The following is a 20,560-nucleotide window of genomic DNA, read 5'->3' as shown; positions in this document are numbered from 1 at the left end:
GTGGCTACAGGGATGGTGCAGGCGGGAGGGATTCAGATTTCTGGATAACTGGGGCTCTTTCTGGGGAAGGTGGGACCTCTATAGACAGGATGATCTACATCTGAACCTGAGGGGCACCAATATCCTGGGGGGGAGATTTGTTAGTACTCTTTGGGGGGGTTTAAACTAATTCAGCAGGGGCATGGGAACCTGGATTGTAGTTTTGGGGTACGGGAGATTGAGAGTAGAGAGGTCAGGAGCACAGATTTGACTTCGCAGGAGGGTGCCAGTGTTCAGGTCGGTGGTTTGAAGTGTGTCTATTTCAAAGCCAAGAGTATACGAAATAAGGTAGGGGAACTGGCAGCATGGGTTGGTACCTGGGACTTCGATGTTGTGGCCATTTCAGAGACATGGATAGAGCAGGGACAGGAATGGTTGTTGCAGGTTCCGGGGTTTAGCTGTTTTAGTAAGGTCAGAGAAGGGGGGCAAAAGAGGGGGAGGTGTGGTGCTGCTAGTCAAGGACAGTATTACGGTGGCAGAAAGGATGCAAGATGGGGACTCTTCTTCCGAGGTAGTATGGGCTGAGGTTAGAAACAGGCAAGGAGAGGTCACACTGCTGGGAGTTTTCTATAGGCCACCTAATAGTTCTAGAGATGTAGAGGAAAGGATGGCGAAGATGATTCTGGAAAAGAGCGAAAGTAACAGGGTAGTTGTTATGGGAGACTTTAACTTTCCTAATATTGACTGGAAAAGATATAGTTCGAGTACACTGGATGGGTCGTTCTTTGTACAATGTGTGCAGGAGGGTTTTCTGACACAATATGTTGACAGGCCAACAAGAGGCGAGGCCACTTTGGATTTGGTTTTGGGTAATGAACCAGGCCAGGTGTTAGATCTGGAGGTAGGTGAACACTTTGGATACAGTGACCACAATTCGGTGACCTTTACATTAGTGATGGAAAGGGATAAGTATACCCCGCAGGGCAAGAGTTACAGCTGGGGGAAGGGCAATTATGATGCCATTCGACATGACTTAGGATGTGTAGGTTGGTGAAGTAGGCTGCAAGGGTTGGGCACACTGGATATGTGGAGCTTGTTCAAGGAACAGCTATTGCGTGTTCTTGATCAGTACGTACCAGTCAGACAGGGAGGAAAGGGTAGAGCGAGGGAACCGTGGTTTACCAAAGAAGTGGAATCTCTTGTTAAGAGGAAAAAGGAGGCCTATGTGAAAATGAGGCGTGAAGTTTCAGTTGGGGCGCCTGATAGTTACAGGGAAGCGAGGAAAGATCTAAAGAGAGAGCTAAGACGAGCAAGGAGGGGACATGAGAAGTTTTTGGCAGGTAGGATCAAGGAAAACCCAAAAGCTTTCTATAGGTATGTCAGGAATAAAAGAATGACTAGAGTAAGAGTAGGGCCAGTCAAGGACAGTGGTGGGAAGTTGTATGTGAAGGCTGAGGAGATAAGCGAGATACTAAATGAATACTTTTCGTCAGTATTCACTCAGGAAAAAGATAATATTGTGGAGGAGAATGCTGAGACCCAGGCTATTAGAATAGATGGCATTGAGGTGTGTAGGGAAGAAGTGTTGGCAATGAAAATAGATAAGTCCCCGGGGCCTGATGGGATTTATCCTAGGATTCTCTGGGAAGCCAGGGAAGAGATTGCTGAGCCTTTGGCTTTGATTTTTAGGTCATCATTGGCTACAGGAATAGTGCCAGAGGACTGGAGGATAGCAAATGTGGTCCCTTTGTTCAAGAAGGGGAGTAGAGATAACCCCGGTAACTATAGGTTGGTGAGCCTAATGTCTGTGGTGGGTAAAGTCTTGGAGAGGATTATAAAAGATACGATTTATAATCATCTAGATAGGAATAATATGATTAGGGATAGTCAGCATGGTTTTGTGAAGGGTAGGTCATGCCTCACAAACCTTAGCGAGTTCTTTGAGAAGGTGACTGAACAGGTGGACGAGGGTAGAGCAGTTGATGTGGTGTATATGGATTTCAGTAAAGCGTTTAGAACATAGAACATAGAACAGTACAGCACGTTCATTGGATAAGCATATGGATGATAAGGGCATAGTGTAGGTTAGATGGCCTTTAGTTTTTTCCATGTCGGTGCAACATCAAGGGCCGAAGGGCCTGTACTGCGCTGTATTAGAACATAGAACATAGAACGATACAGCGCAGTACAGGCCCTTCGGCCCACGATGTTGCACCGACATGGAAACAATCTACAGGTATGGGACAGCAGAAATGGGAAAATATTTTTTAAAGCAAAACAATGTTTATTCTATGAACTCTAGTTAACCTTTTCAAAACCATACAGTGAACATCTTAGCAACCATTAATTCAAATACAACCCCCAAAGAATACAACACTTAATTTCCTTACAATCTGATAAGGTCCACAAAACCTTGCTTTTAAAGGTTCACCTACCACTGGTAACAATACTAAAACCTTATCTCCACTGGCAAAACTACGAACTTTGGATTCCTTGTCCCCTACCCATTTCATCACATTTCGTGTAACTTTTAAATGTTGTCTAGCCAATTTACCTGCTCTATTTAATCGTTCCCTAAAATTTGACACGTAATCCAATAAAATAATTTCCGATTTCTCACTCACCAAGTTTTCCTTAAATCAATTTAAGTGGTCCTCTTACCTCATGACGAAAAATTTGTTCAAAAGGACTGAATTTGGTTGACTCATTCCCGCAACAGCCTCCCCGAACAGGTGCCGGAATGTGGCGACTAGAGGCTTTTCACAGTAACTTCTTCGAAGCCTACTCATGACAATAAGCAATTTTCATTTCATTTTCATTTAAGGTGCATCCCTAATTGCAAACAGTACGAATGGAATTCCTTTGTCCCAATACTCTGGATAATCGTGACAATAAGCCCTCAACATTGTCTTTAATGTCTGATGCTACCTTTCTAACGCTCCCTGCGATTCTGGATGGTAAGCAGTTGATTTAAATTGTTTTATTCCTAAGCTATCCATAACTTCTTCGAATAACCTTGAGGTAAAATTCAATCCTTGATCCGATTGTATTTCTGTGTATAGTCCATATCTAGTAAAGAATTTAAGTAACTCCTCCACAATCCTTTTAGCTGTAATATTACGTACTGGAATGGCCTCTGGAAACCTAGTAAACACATCCATTATAGTCAAAAGATATTGATTCCCAGTTTTCGTTTTAGGAAGCAGTCCTACCCAATCAATTAGGACCCTTGTAAAAGGTTTCTCAAATGCTGGAATCGGTATTGTTGCACGTTTTACTTGAGTGTAATATGCGTTTATTGGAGTGTATTAACACGCCTCCGTTTAAAGGCCGTGTGCTTAACACTGCTAGGCTCTGTATGTGTAATTTCAGCTCGGAGTCGCCAGGTGTCGTATATAAACACCTCACAAGTATTCCAAGGTCAGGTTCAAAGTAATAAGACTATACACCGATTAGTAAGTTCCAACGATCAATATTTATTATACAAATATAATAAATACGCATGCACACGCTCAAGACTAATACCTATTTCTACTATTAAACGACTAAATACTTATCTAAGTGGGAACCAGCAAGGTCAGGGGACAAGGCCTTTGTTCCTTTATGGGCTGCACCTTCTGTTCGTTATTTAGACGAGTACTGTATAAGTTCACGTAGCGAGCGTCGTTTTGGGACTTACTGAACGATGACTGGTGCTCAACGGCTGGTGATGGAAGACAGGATCAACGGCTGGAGTCGGAGTCAGGATACAACAGCAGATCTGGGTCGAAGTCAAAACAGCAGTCCAAGCCGGAGCACAAAACAGACAAAACCATGTGTGGGGGTCTATCTTTATAGTGGCCCCCAATGTCCGTGCCTTTTCGGGGCGGGCTTTACCTTCCATGCATTGATTGGATCAATTCCCAATCGATGTCTCACTAATCCCCCAATCTGAGGGTCCCTTCTCGATGTGTGGGGCGGTCTCTAGGGTCTTTTGAGATGGATACTTCGGGTGCCGTTTTGTCTGGGCCTCCACTTAAAGTATCTATTCAAAACCAAATGTTGCTATTGTGTGTGCCCAGATCTGGATTGCCTCATTAATATGCAAAGCGTTTTGCTATTAACACCTTTGGTTGAGATCTTCCACCTGGCCAGAAACTAGTTTTGCTACGTGCAGAATGCTAATCAGTTGCAGACTGCTTGTCTTGGCTAAACTGCTTTTCCCTGCAGTCTTAGCAGTTCTCCATTTTGTTAGCCCAGTGTCCATCTTAGGTGGCTACAGTATTAAGGGTGCTGGTTTTATCACTGCTTGACGTTTCCCTCTCACATGACATGTATGACATGATTGACAAAATTTAACTACATCTTTATGTAGTCCAGGCCAATAAAAATGTTTTTGTATTTTCGCTTGAGTTTTCCTTATTCCCAAATGACCTCCCACTGGTACCTCATGTGCAACTCGCAACACCTCCTTTCTATACCCGACCGGCAATCCTACTTGTTGAACTTCTGCCCACTTTTCATCCACCTGCATATGTTCAGGTCTCCATTTCTTAAAGGTCCATTTCATAAACACCTATTTCTTAAAGGTACTCTCACATGTCAAGGTACAACATTTCTAGTTCGGTGGGGAGGGTGAAAGCTGATCTGGCAAGGTGGGATGGTCTCCCTCTGTCACTGGCGGGTTGGGTACAGGCGGTTAAAATGAATGTGTTGCCGCGATTCCTGTTTATTTTCCAATGCCTGCCGATTTTCCTGCCAAAGGCATTTTGTAGAGAGTTTGAAGGGATGATTACTATGTTCAGATGGGGAGGGAAGGTGGCCAGAATTAGAAAGGTGCTACAACAGAGAGGAAGGCAGGCAGTGGGTTTGGCTCTTCTAAACCTGATTTATTATTACTGGATAATGGGGCAGCAGGGTAGCATGGTGGTTAGCATAAATGCTTCACAGCTCCAGGGTCCCAGGTTCGATTCCCGGCTGGGTCACTGTCTGTGTGGAGTCTGCACGTCCTCCCCCTGTGTGCGTGGGTTTCCTCTGGGTGCTCCGGTTTCCTCCCACAGTCCAAAGATGTGCGGGTTAGGTGGATTGGCCATGCTAAATTGCCCGTAGTGTCCTAATAAAAGTAAGGTTAAGGGGGGGGTTGTTGGGTTACGGGTATAGGGTGGATACGTGGGTGTGAGTAGGGTGATCATGGCTCGGCACAACATTGAGGGCCGAAGGGCCTGTTCTGTGCTGTACTGTTCTATGTTCTATGTTCTATGGATGGCGAATGTGGAGAAGGTACGGAGCTGCGTCAGAGGGGTTGACTCCCAATGGATCAGAAGGGAGGAGAGTTTGTGTCGGGGGTCGGGATTGAAGGCGCTAGCAACAGTCCCGACGGCCTCGTAGAGATACTCAGGGAGTCCGGTAGTAATAGCTTTGTTGCGAATTTGGAGGCAGTTTCACCAACACTTCGGGTTAGGGGCAGGGTCAATGGAAATGCCGATTCGGGGGAACCATAGATTTGAGCCAGGGAAGTGGGATGGGAATTTTCAGAAATGGGAGGAGAAAGGAATTATGACACTAAAAGATTTGTTTCTTGGGGGTCGGTTTGCAGGATTGAAGAAGCTGGGAGCGAAGTAAGGGCTGGAGCAGGGGGAAATATTTAGATACATGCAGGTTCAAGACTTTGTCAGAAAGGAGATACAGAGCTTCCCAGTCGAACCGGCTTCCACATTGCTGGAGGAGATGCTGACGACAGGGGGACTGCAGAAGGGGATAGTATCGGCGGTTTACGGGGCTATTTTGGAAGAGAAGACGGCACCACTGGAAGGGATCAAGGCAAAGTCGGAGGAAGAATTCGAAGAGGGTATGGAGGAGGGGGTCTGGTGTGAGGTTCTCCGGAGGGTGAACGCCTCCACCTCGTGTGCGAGGTAGGGGCTGATACAGCTGAAGGTGGTACATAGAGCGCACCTTACAAGGGCGAGGATGAGCCGGCTCTTTGAGGGGGTAGAAAATGTGTGTGAACGTTGCGCGGGAGGCCCCGCAAACCAGGTTCATATGTTTTGGTCCTTTCCAAAGCTGGAGGATAACTGGAAGGAGGTTTTTAGGGTAATCTCTAAAATGGTGCACGTGAAACTGGACCCAGGCCCTCGGAAGGCTATATTCGAGGTGTCGGACCAGCCGGGGTTGGAAACGGACGCGGAGGCAAATATTGTAGCCTTTGCCTCGTTGATCGCCCGAAGGCGGATCCTGTTAAGGTGGAGATCTACCTCTGTGCCCTGGCGTGGCGGGGGGAACCTGACTATGGAGTCCCCAATAACTAATGCTCTACTCCTCTCCCCCCTTCCCTTCTGAGCAACAGGGAGAGACACTGTGCCAGAGACCTGTACCACATGGTTGACCCCTGGTAAGTCGACCCACCCATCAGTATCCAAAGCGGTATACTTGTTACTGAGGGGAACGACCACAGGGGATCCCTGTATTGACTGCTTCCTCCCAGCCTCTCTCACCATCACCCATTTATCTTCATTCTTCGCAGTAACTACATCCCTGAAGCTTCTACCTTTGACCACCAGTTCAAAGCTGATTGCATCTAAAATTACAAATTTTTGCCAAACATTCTTTTTGGGAAAAAGGTGATTTTCTCGGCGAGTTAAGGATTTTGAGTACCTTGGCATTATGTTTCACAGCGGCTTGCATCAAAATTAACTAACACTGTTTCTGAGGAGCTGGAGATGAGTGCACTTCGCACAGGTGAAATCAGCAGGGACACTGACGGCATCCCTCACCTCAAACATTCTGCAGGAGGAACATTGCACTGCCTTCCCTGATTCTGGATAACGTGCGGGTAAAACAAGAAAAAGGAAGGAAGAGCTTACCTGATATTCACTCAACCCTTTAGGTTAGACGAAGTGGCTCCTCTCCCGCGCTTTTAAATCTCCGGCTCCTCTCCGCTTTAAAATCTCCGGCTCCTCTCTCGCGCTGTTAAATCTCCGGCTGCTCTCTCGCGCTGTTAAATCTCCGGCTGCTCTCTCGTGCTGTTAAATCTCCGGCTGCTCTCTCGCGTTGTTAAATCTCCGGCTGCTCTCTCGTGCTGTTAAATCTCCGGCTGCTCTCTCGCGTTGTTAAATCTCCGGCTGCTCTCTCGTGCTGTTAAATCTCCGGCTGCTCTCTCGTGCTGTTAAATCTCCGGCTGCTCTCTCGCGTTGTTAAATCTCCGGCTGCTCTCTCGCGCTGTTAAATCTCCGGCTGCTCTCTCGCGCTGTTAAATCTCCGGCTGCTCTCTCGCGCTGTTAAATCTCCGGCTGCTCTCTCGTGCTGTTAAATCTCCGGCTCCTCTTTTGCGCTTTTAAACCTCTGGATCCTCTCCTGCTCTTTTAAATCTCCGGCTCCTCTCCTGCTTTTAAATGTCCGGCTCCTCTCCTGCTTTTAAACCTCCGGCTCCTCTCCTGCTTTTAAAGCTCCGGCTCCTCACCCGCTTTTAAATCACCGGCTCCTCTCCCGCTTTTAAATCTCCGCCTTTTCTCTTGCTCTTTTAAATCTCCTGCTCCTCTCCCGCGCTTTTAACTCTCTAGCTCCTCTCCCGCGCTGTTAAATTTCCGGCTTCTCTCCCGCGCTTTTAACTCTCTGGCTCCTCTCCCGCGCTTTTAACTCTCTGGCTCCTCTCCTGCTTTTCAATGTCCGGCTCCTCTCCTGCTTTTAAACCTCCGGCTCCTCTCCTGCTTTTAAAGCTCCGGCTCCTCACCCGCTTTTAAATCACCGGCTCCTCTCCCGCTTTTAAATCTCCGCCTTTTCTCTTGCTCTTTTAAATCTCCTGCTCCTCTCCCGCGCTTTTAACTCTCTAGCTCCTCTCCCGCGCTGTTAAATTTCCGGCTTCTCTCCCGCGCTTTTAACTCTCTGGCTCCTCTCCCGCGCTTTTAACTCTCTGGCTCCTCTCCTGCTTTTCAATGACCCGACTGTCTCTCCTCTCGCGCTGTTTTCACTCTCCCGGCTGTCTCTCCTCTCGCGCTGTTTTCACTCTCCCGGCTGTCTCTCCTCTCGCGCTGTTTTCACTCTCCCGGCTGTCTCTCCTCTCGCGCTGTTTTCACTCTACCGGCTGTCTCACCTCTCGCGCTGTTTTCACTCCCCCGACTGTCTCTCCTCTCGCACTGTTTTCACTCTCCCAGCTGTCACTCCTCTCGCACTATTTTCACTCCCCCGGCTGTCTCTCCTCTCACACTGTTTTCACTCTCCCAGCTGTCACTCCTCTCGCACTATTTTCACTCCCCCGGCTGTCTCTCCTCTCGCACTGTTTTCACTCTCCCGGCTGTCACTCCTCTCGCACTGTTTTCACTCTCCCGGCTGTCACTCCTCTCGCGCTATTTTCACTTCTCCCGACTGTCTCTCCTCTCGCGCTGTTTTCACTCCCCCGACTGTCTCTCCTCTCGCGCTGTTTTCACTCTCTCGGCTCTCTCTCTTCTCGCGCTGTTTTCACTCTCCCGGCTGTCTCTCCTCTCGTGCTGTTTTCACTCTCCCGGCTGTCACTCCCCTCGCGCTGTTTTCACTCTCCCGCCTGTCTCTCCTCTCGCGCTGTTTTCACTCTCCCGCCTGTCTCTCCTCTCGCGCTGTTTTCACTCTCCCGGCTGGCTCTCCTCTCGCGCTGTTTTCACTCTCCCGCCTGTCTCTCCTCTCGCGCTGTTTTCACTCTGCCGACTGTCCCTCCTCTCGTGCTGTTTTGACTCTCCCGGCTGTCTCTCCTCTCGCGCTGTTTTCACTCCCGACTGTCTCTCCTCTCGCGCTGTTTTCACTCTCCCGACTGTCTCTCCTCTCGCTCTGCTTTCACTCTCCCGGCTGCCTCTCCTCTCGCGCTGTTTTCACTCTCCCGACTGTCTCTCCTCTCGCTCTGCTTTCACTCTCCCGGCTGTCTCTCCTCTCGCGCTGTTTTCACTCTCCCGCCTGTCTCTCCTCTCGTGCTGTTTTCACTCTCCCGGCTGTCTCTCCTCTCACGCTGTTTTCACTCTCCCGCCTGTCTCTCCTCTCGCGCTGTTTTCACTCTGCCGACTGTCCCTCCTCTCGTGCTGTTTTGACTCTCCCGGCTGTCTCTCCTCTCGCGCTGTTTTCACTCCCGACTGTCTCTCCTCTCGCGCTGTTTTCACTCTCCCGACTGTCTCTCCTCTCGCTCTGCTTTCACTCTCCCGGCTGCCTCTCCTCTCGCGCTGTTTTCACTCTCCCGACTGTCTCTCCTCTCGCTCTGCTTTCACTCTCCCGGCTGTCTCTCCTCTCGCGCTGTTTTCATTCTCCCGGCTGCCTCTCCTCTCGCGCTGTTTTCACTCTCCCGGCTGCCTCTCCTCTCGCACTGTTTTCACTCTCCCGGCTGTCATTTCCCTCACGCTGTTTTCACTCTCCTGGCTGTCACTCCTCTCGCGCTGTTTTCACTCCCCCGGCTGTCACTCCCCTCGCGCTGTTTTCACTCCCCTGGCTGTCACTCCTCTCGCGCTGTTTTCACTCTCCTGGCTGTCTCTCCTCTCGCGCTGTTTTCACTCTCCTGGCTGTCTCTCCTCTCGTGCTGTTTTGAATAGTGTTCTTACAGAGAACAGATCAGTCCGTGGGGGTGGGGGGGGGTGGGGGGGGGGGGGGGTCGTTGAGGAGTCTTGTAGCTGTGGGGAAGAAGCTGTTCCTCTGTCTGGATGTGCGAGTCTTCAGACGTCTGTACTTCTGCCTGATGGAAGGGTCTAGAAGAAGGCAATGCCTGGGTGGGAGGGGTCTCTGATAATGCTGTCTGCCTTCCTGAGGCAGAGGGAGGTGTATACTGAATCAATGTGGGGGTGGCAAGATTGTGTGATGCGTTGGGCTGAGTTCACCACACTCTGCATTTTCTTGCGATCTTGGACCGAGCAGTTGCCATACCAGGCTGTGATGCAGCTGGACAGGATGCTCGCTATCGCACATCTGTAGAAATTTGTGAGAGTCGATGCAGATATGCCAAATTCCTTTAGCTTCCATAGGAAGTAGAGATGTTGTAGGGCTTTCTTGACTGTTGCATCAGTGTGAGTGGACAGGGACAGACTGTTGGTGATGGTGACCCTCAGGAAACTAAAGCTATCGACCATCTCCACTTCGGAGCCATTGATGCAGTGTGTTTCGAGCTATGCTTCCTGAAGTCGATGATCAGTTCCTTGGTCTTTCCAACATTGACAGAGAGAACATTGAGATGCAACCAAGTGATTTATCTCCCTCCTGTAGTCTGATTCGTCGTTGTTTGAGATACAGCCCACCAGTCGTATCATCCGCAAACTTATAGATTGAGTTGGAGTTAAATCTTGCCGCACAGTCATGTATGTATAGGGAGTACAGTCGAGGACTGAGCACACATCCTTGCGGGGCTCCGGTGTTGAGGACTATTGGGGAGGAGGTGCTGTTGCCTAGTCTGACTGGTTGCAGTCTGTTGGTGAGGAAGTCGAGGATCTTAGTTTAGGATTAGTGGTCGGCACAACATCGTGGCCGAAGGGCCAGTACTGTGCTGTGTAATCTGGCTGAAATTGGCCATACCCAGAATTTAAAATATAAATTGGATATAAAGTGTAAATTGAATGTTGCGATATTTAAAGCTGGTTCATTAAACATCACCCAGAAAGCTGTTACCAGCCACAGAAATGACCACGGTCCAAGATGGGAATAATGAGTGGTGAGTATCTGCTGATTGTGCCTGTTTGAGATGATTCTTCAACTTACGCTCAGGGGTTTTGGGCATTCAGAGACCAACTCCCTGGGGCTGCGACATCCCAGGAGAAGAGAATGAACCAGGACATCCTAGGCAAATTGAATAGACCAAGATATCCTGCAGAGGTGAAACCAAAAAGAAAATGCTGGAAAATCTCAGCATGTCTGGCAGCATCTGTAGGGAGAGAAAAGAGCTAACGTTTCGACTTCAGATGACCCTTAGGGTCCTACAGATGCTGCCTGACCTGCTGAGATTTTCAGGCATTTTCTTTTTGGTTTCAGATTCCAGCATCCGCAGTAATTTGCTTATATCCTGGAGAGGAGAATGGACTGGGACACCTTGGGAGAGGAAAATGGACCAGGACATCCCGGGAGAGGTGAATGGATCGGGACATCCCAAAAGTTGAATGGATAGGGACACTCCTGGAGAGGATTATAAACCTGGACATCCCAGGAGAGGAAAATGGACTGGAATATTCCAGGAGAAATCAATGGTCCAGGACATCTCAGGAGAATAACGGGAAGGGCTAAATGAGTCTCAGAAAACACGGAAAAAAAGATTTAAAGCCGTAAAACAAAATTCTTTCACCTGGAACGACAGCACAGTGCCTGAATTTCAACCAGTAGCTGAAAGTAACCTCCGCAGAACCCTGCAACAAGCAGTTAGCACCGCCCAAAGAGATGATACAGTCCTTGAAGACTCTGACTCAGACCTTGAATTCTTCTTTTTACATCATGAGCCCAATGCCAGCTCCGACACAAAACGTGATGATATGGTCTTGGAAGACGACGACTCAGGCGAAGCTTTCACCTTGGGAGGATACCCCAGTCCCAAATCCGAACCACAACTAGACGTGTTGTACGTCTCAGGGATCCGTGTTGGGCCCACAATTGTTCACAATCTACATAGATGATTTGGAGTTGTGGACCATGGGCAATGTGTCCAAGTTTGCAGACGACACTAAGATGAGTGGTAAAGCGAAAAGTGCAGAGAATACTGGAAGTCTGCAGAGGGATTTGGCTAGGTTAAGTGAATGGGCTAGGGTCTGGCAGATGGAATACAATGTTGACAAATGTGAGGTTATCCATTTTGGTAGGAATAACAACAAAAGGGATTATTATTTAAATGATAAAATATTAAAGCATGCCGCTGTGCAGCGAGACCTGGGTGTGCTAGTGCATGAGTCACAGAAAGTTGGTTTACAGGTGCATAAGGTGATTAGGAAAGCGAATGGAATTTTGTCCTTCATTGCTAGAGGGATGGAGTTTAAGACTAGGGAGGTTATGCTGCAATTGTATAAGGTGTTAGTGAGGCCACACCTGGAGTATTGTGTTCAGTTTTGGTCTCCTTACTTGAGAAAGGACGTACTGGCGCTGGAGGGTGTGCAGAGGAGATTCACGAGGTTAATCCCAGAGCTGAAGGGGTTGGATTACGGGGAGAGGTTGAGTAGGCTGGGACTGTACTCGTTGGAATTTAGAAGGATCAGGGGGGATCTTATCGAAACATTTAAAATTATGAAGAGAATAGATAGGATAGATGCGGGCAGGTTGTTTCCACTGGCGGGTGAAAGCAGAACTAGGGGGCATAGCCTCAAAATAAGGGGAAGTAGATTTAGGGCTGAGTTCAGGAGGAATTTCTTCACCCAAAGGGTTGTGAATCTATGGAATTCCTTGCCCCGCAAAGCAGTTGAGGCTCCTTCATTAAATGTTTATAACGTAAAGATAGATAGTTTTTTGAAGAAAAAAGAGATTAAGGGTTGTGGTGTTCGGGCCAGAAAGTGGAGCTGAGTCAACAAAAGATCAGCCATGATCTCATTGAATGGTGGAGCAGGCTCGAGGGGCCAGATGGCCTACTCCTGCTCCTAGTTCTTATGTTCTTAAGACCCCGATGACGAGTTCTTCGGAATTGAGGATCTTCAGCCCAGCATATACGACATCCCGAGTGCAGGATTATGCTGCGGCCTGACACCAAGACACAGAGAAAGGTACAAGCCCACAGAGAGCGGCCTGCTGCCACACAGAGAGTGGTCCACGCACCACAAAGGGTCCCAGCCTCAACACAGGAAGCGATGAAAGACTCGACAGTGAGACAACTGCACGTCTCCACACAAGAAGTGACTCCAGTGTCACAAGCCTCCACAGCGAGCTCGTGGACAGACTCCACAATAGAAGAAACGCAAGACTCCACACCACAGTCCTTGCATGAACAAGAAGTGACTCGAGTGACACAAGCCTCCACAGCGAGCTTGTGGACAGCCTCCACGATCGAAGCAACGCAAGACTCCAAAGCCCAGTCCTTGCCTGAACAAGACCATGAGGCTCTAGCAACCTCCTCTGAGCAACCAGCAGCAGACGATGCAAGTCTGCCACGCTCAAATGAACAACAGAAAGACTATGACAGTCTGCCATGCTCAAGTGCACAGCAAGAAGACTGTGACAGTCTACCACGCTCCAGTAAACAACAAAGTGACTAGGACAGTCCACCCACATTGTTTGAGCCACCAGAAGAAGACTCTGGCAATAGACCCAGCCCAAGTGAACAACAAGAAGCTACTGAGGCTGAGCCACTGTATGTGAGACAAGTGACCACAGCATCCCACTTCCCATGCAAGATGTGCAATGTGACAGACCTCAGCTAGTGTGTACAAAGGCACTCGACGATCACTGTGACACCACGTTACTTCAAACCTCATTCGCTCGAGCCTCTCCACAAGAAAATGAATTCCTGAATATTTTGACTCCTGACATGGAGCATCAAGAAACCTCAGCTGACACAAGTGAACCTGAAATGATTCCGGATGGGGAGCATTGACAAGCCAACACAGACTAAGGTGAAACAGACCAGACTCAAGATGGGGAGAATCAACGAAACGCCAAAGCTGATTCAAGTAAGCCGGACATGACTCCAAACGGGGAGTGCCGCAAACTCAGTGACGTCACGCTCAAGATGACAGCAGATGCCACAGAGCACGCTGACACGAGTAACTGTGTGATGGACTCATATTATCCACAGAGTGTGGTCCTTGAGCACAGCGAACACCACAACAGAACCAACAGCAACATCCAGAAGCGTACCAAAAACAACATCGTCGACAGCAAGCACGACAAAGACTACACCAATGGAACTATGACTGGTACGGCATGGTACAACTCTGCCCATGTTGCTGCTCAGCTCAGCACAATGACATACCATGGCAGGATGATGCAACTTCCCATTCACGTGTGCTGCACTACCAACAGGCAACCTAGCTTTCAGGACAGATGCCATCCAACAGAGGTGGCAGATGGAGTTTAATGCGGAAAAGTGTGAGGTGGTTCACTTTGGAAGGCGTAACAAGAATGCAGAGTACTGGGCTAATGGCAAGATTCTTGGTAGTGTAGATGAACAGAGAGATCTCGGCATCCAGGTACATAAATCCCTGAAAGTTGCCACCCAGGTTAATAGGGCTGTTAAGAAAACATATGGAGTGCTAGCCTTTATCAGTAGGGGGATTGAGTTTCGGAGCCACAAGGTCATGCTGCAGCTGTACATAACTCTGGTGCGGCCGCTCCTGGTGTACTGCGTGCAGTTCTGGTCACCACATTATAGGAAGGATGTGGAAGCTTTGGAAAGGGTTCAGAGGAGATTTACTAGGATGTTCCCTGGTATGGAGGGAAGGTCTTACGAGGAAAGGCTCAGAGACTTGAGGTTGTTTTCGTTAAAGAGGAGAAGGCTGAGAGGTGACTTAATAGAGGCATATAAGATAGTCAGAGGGTTAGATAGGGTGGACAGTGAGAGTTTCTTTCCTCGGATGGTGATGACTAACACGAGGGGACATAGCTTTAAATTGAGGGGTAGTAGATATAGGACAGATGTCAGAGGCAGTTTCTTTACTCAGGGAGTAGTAGGGGTGTGGAACGCCCTGCCTGCAACAGTAGTAGACTCGCCAACTTTAAGGGCATTTAAGTGGTCACTGGATAGACATATGGATGAAAATGGAATAGTGTAGGTCAGATAGGCTTCAGATGATTTCACAGGTCGGCGAAACATCGAGGGCCGAAGGGCCCGTACTGCGCTGTAATGTTCTATGTTCTATCTATGTTCTAACATCGCTATCACAAGCATAGGAAGAAAAAAAGGCTCTAAATCAGACAACAAAGTGGTTTGACCACCTCTTGGTTCCTTATGCACAGGGACACTGATGGCATTCACAAAGACATGCCTTGAGAGTTACAAGTTAGCTAGGAAGGCTCTAAAGAGAGAGCAGGGAGGGGACATGAGACGTCTTTGGCAGGTTGGATCAAGGATAACACTAAAGCTTTCTATAGATATGTCAGGAATAAAAGAATGACTAGGGTAAGAGTAGGGCCAGTCAAGGACAGTAGTTGGAAGTACTGCGTGGAGTCCGAGGAGATAGGAGAGGTGCTAAATGAGTACTTTTTGTTCGTATTCACACAGGAAAAAGACAATGTTCTCGAGGAGAATACTGAGATACAGGCTACTAGACTAGAAGGGCTTGAGGTACATAAGAAGGAGGTGTTAGCGATTCTGGAAAGTGTTAAAATAGATAAGTCCCCTGGGCTGGACAGGATTTATCCCAGGATTCTCTGGGAAGCTAGGGATGAGATTTCTGAGCCTTTGGCTTTGATCTTTAAGTCATCTTTGTCTACAGGAATAGTGCCAGAAGACTGGAGGATAGCAAATGTTGTCCCCTTGTTCAAGAAGGGGAGTAGAGACAACCATAGAACATAGAACATAGAATGATACAGCGCAGTCCAGGCCCTTCGGCCCACGATGTTGCACCAACATGGAAAGTCAAAAACTAAAGGCCATCAAACCTACACTATGCCATTATCATCCATATGCTTATCCAATAAACTTTTAAATGCCCTCAATGTTGGCGAGGTCACTACTGTTGCAGGTAGGGCATTCCACGGCCTCACTACTCTTTGCGTAAAAAACCTACCTCTGACGTCTGTCCTATATCTATTACCCCTCAATTTAAGGCTATGTCCCCTCGTGCTAGCCACCTCCATCCGCGGGAGAAGGCTCTCACTGTCCACCCTATCTAACCCTCTGATCATTTTGTATGCCTCTATTAAGTCACCTCTTAACCTTCTTCTCTCTAACGAGAACAACCTCAAGTCCATCAGCCTTTCCTCATAAGATTTTCCCTCCATACCAGGCAACATCCTGGTAAATCTCCTCTGCACCCGTTCCAAAGCTTCCACGTCCTTCCTATAATGAAGCGACCAGAACTGTACGCAATACTCCAAATGCGGCCGTACCAGAGTTTTGTACAGCTGCAACATGACCTCATGGCTCCGGAACTCAATCCCTCTACCAATAAAGGCCAACACACCATAGGCCTTCTTCACAACCCTATCAACCTGGGTGGCAACTTTCAGGGATCTATGTACATGGACACCGAGATCCCTCTGCTCATCCACACTGCCAAGAATTTTACCATTAGCCAAATATTCCGCATTCCTGTTTTTCTTTCCAAAGTGAATCATCTCACACTTCTCTACATTAAACACCATTTGCCACCTCTCAGCCCAGCTCTGCAGCTTATCTATGTCCATCTGTAACCTGCAACATCCTTCCACACTGTCTACAACTCCACCGACTTTAGTGTCGTCTGCAAATTTACTCACCCAACCTTCTGTGCCCTCCTCTACGTCATTTATAAAAATGGCAAACAGCAACGGCCCCAGAACAGATCCTTGTGGTACGCCACTCGTAACTGAACTCCATTCTGAACATTTGCCATCAACCACCACCCTCTGTCTTCTTTCAACTAGCCAATTTCTGATCCACATCTCTAAATCACCCTCGATCCCCAGCCTCCGTATTTTCTGCAATAGCCGACCGTGGGGAACCTTATCAAACGCTTTACTGAAATCCATATACACATCAACTGCTCTACCCTCGTTTACCTGTTCAGTCACCTTCTCAAAGAACTCAATAAGGTTTGTGAGGCATGACCTACCCTTCACAAAACCATGCTGACTATCCCTAATCATATTATTCCTATCTAGATGATTATAAATCGTATCTTTTATAATCCTCTCCAAGACTTTACCCACAACAGACGTGAGGCTCACCGGCCTATAGTTACCGGGGTTATCTCTACTCCCCTTCTTGAACAAAGGGACCACATTTGCTACCCTCCAATCCTCTGGCACTATTCCTGTAGCCAATGATGACATAAAAATCAAAGCCAAAGGCTCAGCAATCTCTTCCCTGGCTTCCCAGAGAATCCTAGGATAAATCCCATCAGGCCCCGGGGACTTATCTATTTTCACCTTGTCCAGAATTGCCAACACTTCTTCCCTACGCACCTCAATGCCATCTATTCTAATAGCCTGGGTCTCAGCATTCTCCTCCACGACATTATCTTTTTCCTGAGTGAATACTGACGAAAAGTATTCATTTAGTATCTCGCTTATCTCCTCAGCCTCCACACACAACTTCCCACCACTGTCCTTGACTGGCCCTACTCTTACCCTAGTCATTCTTTTATTCCTGACATACCTATAGAAAGCTTTTGGGTTTTCCTTGATCCTACCTGCCAAAGACTTCTCATGTACCCTCCTTGCTCGTCTTAGCTCTCTCTTTAGATCCTTCCTCGCTTCCTTGTAACTATCAAGCGCCCCAACTGAAACTTCACGCCTCATCTTCACATAGGCTTCCTTCTTCCTCTTAACAAGAGATTCCACTTCTTTGGTAAACCACGGTTCCCTCGCTCTACCCATTCCTCCCTGCCTGACTGGTACGTACTTATCAATAACACGCAATAGCTGTTCCTTGAACAAGCTCCACATATCCAGTGTGCCCAACCCTTGCAGCCTACTTCTCCAACCTACACATCCTAAGTCATGTCTAATGGCATCATAATTGCCCTTCCCCCAGCTATAACTCTTGCCCTGCGGGGTATACTTATCCCTTTCCATCACTAATGTAAAGGTCACCGAATTATGGTCACTGTTTCCAAAGTGCTCACCTACCTCCAGATCTAACACCTGGCCTGGTTCATTACCCAAAACCAAATCCAATGTGGCCTCGCCTCTTGTTGGCCTGTCAACATATTGTGTCAGGAAACCCTCCTGCACACATTGTACAAAGAACGACCCATCTAATGTACTCGAACTATATCTTTTCCAGTCAATATTTGGAAAGTTAAAGTCTCCCATAACAACTACCCTGTTACTTTCGCTCTTTTCCAGAATCATCTTCGCCATCCTTTCCTCTACATCCCTAGAACTATTAGGTGGCCTATAGAAAACTCCCAACAGGGTGACCTCTCCTTTCCTGTTTCTAACCTCAGCCCATACTACCTCGGAAGAAGAGTCTTCATCTAGCATCCTTTCCGCCACCGTAATACTGTCCTTGACTAGCAGCGCCACACCTCCCCCTCTTTTGCCCCCTTCTCTGAGCTTACTAAAACACCTAAACCCCGGAACCTGCAACAACCATTCCTGTCCCTGCTCTATCCATGTCTCTGAAATGGCCACAACATCGAAGTCCCAGGTACCAACCCATGCTGCCAGTTCCCCTACCTTATTTCGTATACTCCTGGCATTGAAGTAGACACACTTCAAACCACCTACCTGAACACTGGCACCCTCCTGCGAAGTCAAATCTGTGCTCCTGACCTCTATACTCTCAATCTCCCGTACCCCAAAACTACAATCCAGGTTCCCATGCCCCTGCTGAATTAGTTTAAACCCCCCCAAAGAGCACTAACAAATCTCCCCCCCAGTATATTGGTGCCCCTCAGGTTCAGATGTAGACCATCCTGTCTATAGAGGTCCCACCTTCCCCAGAAAGAGCCCCAGTTATCCAGAAATCTGAATCCCTCCGCCTGCACCAGTCCTGTAGCCACGTGTTTAATTGCTCTCTCTCCCTATTCCTCGTCTCACTATCACGTGGCACGGGCAACAACCCAGAGATAACAACTCTGTTTGTTCTCGCTCTGAGCTTCCATCCTAGCTCCCTAAAGGCCTGCCTGACATCCTTGTCCCCTTTCCTACCTATGTCGTTAGTGCCAATGTGGACTACGACTTGGGGCTGCTCCCCCTCCCCCTTAAGGACCCGGAAAACACGATCCGAGACATCACGTACCCTTGCACCTGGGAGGCAACATACAAAACGTGAGTCTCTCTCGCACCCACAAAATCTCCTATCTGTGCCCCTGACTATTGAGTCCCCAATTACTAATGCTCTGCTCTCCTCCCCCCTTCCCTTCTGAGCAACAGGGACAGACTCCGTGCCAGAGGCCCGTACCCCATGGCTTACCCCTGGTAAGTCCCCCCCCCCCCCCCCGTCCCCCCCCGTCCCCCCCCCCCCCCCGTCTCCCCCCCCCCCCCCCCCCCCCCCCCACAGTATCCAAAATAAAGTGGCAAAGATTACTGGGAGATTAGAGGACTGGGAAATCTTTAGGGGGCAACAGAAGCTACTAAAAAAGCTATAAAGAGAGTAAGATAGAGTATGAGAGTAAAACTTGCTCAGAATATAAAAACAGACAGTAAAGTTTTTACAAATATATAAGACAAAAAAGAGTGGCTAAGGTAAATATTGGTCCTTTAGAGGATGAGAAGGGAGTTTTAATAATGGGAAATGAGGAAATGGCTGAGGAACTGAACAGGTTTTTTGGGTCGGTCTTCACAGTGGAAGACACAAATAACATGCCAGCGACTGATAGAAATGAGGCTATGACAGGTGAGGACCTTGAGAGGATTGTTATCACTAAGGAGGGAGTGATGGGCAAGCTAATGGGGCTAAAGGTAGACAAGTCTCCTGGCCCTGATGGAATGCATCCCAGAGTGCTAAAAGAGATGGCTAGGGAAATTGCAGATGCACTAGTGATAATTTACCGAAATTCACTAGACTCTGGGGTGGTCCCGGTGGATTGGAAATTAGCAAACGTGACGCCACTGTTTAAAAAGGAGGTAGGCAGAAAGCAGGAAATTATAGGCCAGTGAGTTTAACTTCGGTAATAGGGAAGATGCTGGAATCTATCATCAAGGAAGAAATTGCGAGGCATCTGGATAGAAATTGTCCCATTGGGCAGACGCAGCATGGGTTCGTTAAAGGCAGGTCATGCCTAACTAATTTAGTGGAATTTTTTGAGGACATTACCAGTGCAGTAGATAACGGGGAGCAGATGGATGTGGTATATCTGGATTTCCAGAAAGCCTTTGACAAGGTGCCACACAAAAGGTTGCTGCATAAGATAAAGATGCATGGCATTAAGGGTAAAGTAGTAGCATGGATAGAGGATTGGTTAATTAATAGAAAGCAAAGAGTTGGGATAAATGGGTGTTTCTCTGGTTGGCAATCAGTAGCTAGTGGTGTCCCTCAGGGATCAGTGTTGGGCCCACAATTGTTCACAATTTACATTGATGATTTGGAGTTGGGGACCAAGGGCAATGTGTCCAAGTTTGCAGATGACACTAAGATGAGTGGTAAAGCGAAAAGTGCAGAGGATACTGGAAGTCTGCAGAGGGATTTGGATAGGTTAAGTGAATGGGCTCGGGTCTGGCAGATGGAATACAATGTTGACAAATGTGAGGTTATCCATTTTGGTAGGAATAACAGCAAACGGGATTATTATTTAAACGATAAAATATTAAAGCATGCCGCTGTTCAGAGAGACTTGAGTGTGCTAGTGCATGAGTCACAGAAGGTTGGTTTACAAGTGCAACAGGTGATTAAGAAGGCAAATGGAATTTTGTCCTTCATTGCTAGAGGGATGGAGTTTAAGACTAGGGAGGTTATGTTGCAATTGTATAAGGTGTTAGTGCGGCCACACCTGGAGTATTGTGTTCAGTTTTGGTCTCCTTACTTGAGAAAGGACGTACTGGCGCTGGAGGGTGTGCAGAGGAGATTCACTAGGTTAATCCCAGAGCTGAAGGGGTTGGATTATGAGGAGAGGTT

General features: G+C 47.9%; 1 protein-coding gene across 1 annotated transcript in view; it reads left to right on the top strand.

Annotated features, from left to right (window-relative positions):
• The first annotated feature begins 2,911 nt into the window (after positions 1-2,911).
• Positions 2,912-20,560, top strand: part of LOC119965007 (zinc finger protein 234-like) — a 53,984-nt gene continuing 36,335 nt past the window's right edge. Inside the window, exon 1 of the mRNA XM_038795204.1 lies at positions 2,912-2,936. The gene's annotated coding sequence lies outside the window, so the exon portion shown is untranslated. The remainder of the gene's footprint in view (positions 2,937-20,560) is intronic.

The sequence above is a fragment of the Scyliorhinus canicula genome, chromosome 4 (genome assembly GCF_902713615.1).
Source record: "Scyliorhinus canicula chromosome 4, sScyCan1.1, whole genome shotgun sequence".
NCBI lineage: Eukaryota > Metazoa > Chordata > Chondrichthyes > Carcharhiniformes > Scyliorhinidae > Scyliorhinus > Scyliorhinus canicula.
Note: the sequence above shows the minus strand (reverse complement) of the source record. Positions and strands in the feature narration are given on the sequence as shown.